We start from the raw sequence: 3,985 nt of genomic DNA on the forward strand, positions 1-3,985 counted from the left end.
CTTTTGAGGGTTTATTTGTTGCCCGCCCACAAATGATAACATTTTGGTGGTATCATATATGTATTCTTGATTTTTATTAATTCTACTTGGTCTTTATTTTAAAACATTGTTGTTTTGTTTTGCGGTATCAGTCAGATGAGGCGTGCGTGCATGCGGTGCAGCGTGGTGCTGCTGATGAGGCGTGCATGCGTGCGGTGCGGTGCAGTGTGGTATTGCTGATGAGGCGTGCGTGCGGTGTAGTCGTCGCTGCTGCATGAGGCTTTTCTGCTGCGGTGTGTGTACAATACAGTGTTGCTGCTGAGGCGTTCGTGGTGCAGTCGCCACTGTTGTGTGCGGCGCTGCTGCTGCGGCTGTTTGATGAGCTTGATTAACCGCTGGCATTAACTTTTTATCTTTCCTCTTAATAAATCAATAATCATAGGGAGCTTGCAAAAGATTTTGTGGTGGCTGGTACTGCATCAGAGTCTCTGTATGGTGCATGTGCGTCGATGTTCAAGCCAGAAATGGTACCTTCTATATTCCACTTCTTTTAGCATTTCAATTTTTTTAATATCATTTGCAACTGACCTTGTATAATTATAGGTATATCTATGAGCCATTAAATATTTAGTCTTTGAAAAATCAGCAATGCATCTTAAAAGCCCCCCTTAAATCCAGAGGTTGCATGTCCAACCCATTTAAATGATAATGGACCGATTTGTCTTGTATTTATTGATTCAAAACGGTTACGGTAAAGGAACTGGGTCAATTGGTCAAATTGGTCGATGCTTATTACCTTTTAAACTTTTTTATTAATTTAAAACAATGAGATTGTTGTTTAATAATATAGCTTTTGTAATTATGTTTACTAATACAGAATTTATACATATAATATAAAAATGTGCTGATTTATTTAAAAAATGTACTGATGGGTCAAGTGGTCAACCTAATCTTAGAAGTAACCTTTTACCACTAAACACTTACCCAACGACCTGTTTTGCGGTATGAGATGAAAAAATACCATAACAATTAGAATATAGAACCCATTTGACCGGTTTTGCCACGTGTAGTTTTAAATTTTTAGAAGTAATGCGTGTTATGATTTTCCAACCTGTACAAACAAATGTGTTACATAAATATGTAATCTCTACTTGTTATTGTGTATGTAGGATTATTAGGAGCTGTTTGAAACCATCTCCCAAGCACTTATATCATCAGCTGACCGTGATTGCTTAAGTGGTTGGGGAGGACATGTCTACATTGTGTAAGTTTCTTTTCGTGTATCCAAGAAGAGGTGATTAAAGAAAGGGTTATTTTGATTCGGGTTGAAACCGATGCGGGTTAGAACGTGTTTCGGGTCAGAACGGGTTGGTTGAAGAACTGGTTTAAAGTTATATGATATAGAACAACTCATAATACAGGTGATAAAACAACTTACCTAAAGCCAATTTAAACTATAAGATTCGTTAAAGTCAATATCAATTAAAGTTTTAATTTTAAACTTCACTGTGAAAATTGTGACTTGTAAATTTTAAACTTCAGGTATACTTTATCATATTTGTGTTGAAATGCCACAATCTTGCATGCATCTTCATAGCATTAGCTAGGTATCACATGTAGATGCATTAGCAGTTGGAATGAAACTTTTGTTTTCTTGTTTGATGTAAAAATATTAACTTTTTGTCTTTTTTATATAAAAACTTGTAGCATTTTGTTCTTTATCATGCTTGTTATCACACAACTGCTATCACACAACTGTTATCACACAACGATAGATGCTTTTTTTTCTTTTTTCTTTTGTCTTATACTATAGTTTACATTTTAGTCCCTCAGATTTGTATACTTCATGTTTGGATTTGAAAGTTTTGTCTTTTTTATTTGGGTTTTAAGTTAAAGTTTTCTCTATAAATTTGAGTTTCCTTACATTTTATGTCAGGTCGCGGTATATGTTCACGATTGTTTTTACCTACGTATAAGTTCGCATTTTTATTTTACGATTTTTCTCGATTTTGGTTGTGGTTTGCTTACTTACTACTTAGTATAGTTTTTCGACCCACACACCCGCAACGCGGGAGTTAAACGCTAGTTTATACTATATAGCTTTTGAATGCGATTAAGCTTTGATCTATCATTTAACAACGGATTTGGCTAAAAGTACCTCCTATATACTTGTTATACCCCCTATTATGCGGGTGTATAGCACATGTTATACGCGCGTATAACATAGGTATATCTTTGGAGTGAGTGATTTGAAAGCTAGAATTATATATATATTATAATGAAATGATAATGATGATCATAACCCAATCCTAAAAGCGCAAGTCGGTTTCGACTTAGGCTCCTATGATTTAAACTAATAACATTGGTGAGCCAAGCTGAGCTTTTAGCTTATTTGAGATTGTACCCAAAATAGGTCAAGCTGTGCCGAGCTTTAGGTTTTACTCAGGCCTGGCCCTACTTGTTTACACACCTATGTAGAACCATGATGACACTGTTTTCGTTCACGTACAAACTTGATTTTAAAGCAATCACCATAACCCATTCTATTTTTGAATAGTGTTATTGTGTTTAGGTGAAGCTAAACACATTGGGGAAAGTGAGGTCTAGTTCTCTGTAGGTATAGCAACATGAAATCACCAGCAGTAAAGTAATGGGGTCTTTGCTCTCATGTGACCATCAAGACAAAATTCATAGCTTTTGGTACAAAAATATAGCATATATATATATATATTTGGATTTTGAATATATAGAAGTTTTATAACATTGTTTATAATAATGATTTTTGGTTTTTGTGTACAGTTGTGGCAATTCAGATGTTTAATACTTGAGTCTGAGTGCAAATTTGCATCATGAGTTAGACTATCAACTACTTTGGTTACTATGGTGAGACAATATCCTTTTATACAATTCTTGTTCCTTTTCTATGCTGGTAGTAGATAAAGACCAGCGAGTCTTTTTATATTCAGATTTTTTCTATGGTGAGACAATATCCATTTAGCTTCTAGCACTTGAATTGTAGCTTACAATTGGATATTGTTATCTTTGCAACCAACTTGACCCATTGTTAGTTTTCGTTAATTCTGAATTCTTTGATTTAATTCATTGGTTGTTTTGTAGATTGAAAAGTTGAACTTAGTTATAAGGAGCTTGTTAAGGAAAATGATGAAGAAAAAGAAAGGCTAAATGGAATTATTGCCGGATTGTTGACTGAAAAAGAAAAAAGATAAGGTGGATAAAGATGCTATGCTCGATACAATGTCACAAATTGAAGCTATGTTAACAAGTACAATTTGAAGATAGGCTACAAACACTTGGTTTTGAATGTTTCAATGTTTATCATATTAGGATTTTTTAGTTATTTGATGTTTTAGCTGGTACTTATATTAGAATGTTTTATACGCTTTTGATACACATATGTTTTATATAATTTTGGGTTTTCGTGATCATATTAGACTTTTTATATAATTTTGTAATTTTATTGATTATGTAATTTTTACGAAAAAAGCAAGGAAAAATGAAAAATCAAGCTGAATAAAAAACCAATATTCAAGCAATCACAAAATGGTAGCAAATAATGGTAGCAAATAATTCAACAAGCACGCTAAATACCCACCAGTTTTCAATGAAAAGGGTGGTTAAATGGTGGCAAATCGGTAGCAAACATTATGGTTAAATAGTGGCAAATCTGTAGCAAACAAAGTGGACCGTAGCAAACTTTTCAATGAAAATGGTGGTTAAATGGTGGAAAATCGGAAGCAAACATGGTGGTTAAATGGTGGCAAATCGGTAGCAAACAAGGTGGACCGTAAACAAGAAGCGGTGGCAAATAATTTTGACCGATTTTGTGGTGGCAAACGTAAGGTAGCAAAATATAAAAATGGTGGCTATTTGGTGGCATTATACGGGTGTTTTTATCACTGCATTTTCGGTGGCGAAATGGTGACAACAGCGAAATTGTTACTATTTTGTGACCAAAAGTTTCATGACAAAAACCCTCTTTTCTAGT

General features: G+C 34.3%; 1 long non-coding RNA gene across 1 annotated transcript; it reads left to right on the forward strand.

The window, feature by feature from the left end:
• The first annotated feature begins 2,492 nt into the window (after positions 1-2,492).
• On the forward strand, positions 2,493-3,422 carry LOC110927956. Its single transcript, XR_002586031.2, has 3 exons — positions 2,493-2,679; positions 2,779-2,862; positions 3,097-3,422. It is a non-coding gene; the product is annotated as an uncharacterized LOC110927956 (long non-coding RNA).
• Positions 3,423-3,985: the final 563 nt, after the last annotated feature.

This window comes from Helianthus annuus, chromosome 3 (assembly GCF_002127325.2).
Source record: "Helianthus annuus cultivar XRQ/B chromosome 3, HanXRQr2.0-SUNRISE, whole genome shotgun sequence".
Classification (NCBI taxonomy): domain Eukaryota; kingdom Viridiplantae; phylum Streptophyta; class Magnoliopsida; order Asterales; family Asteraceae; genus Helianthus; species Helianthus annuus.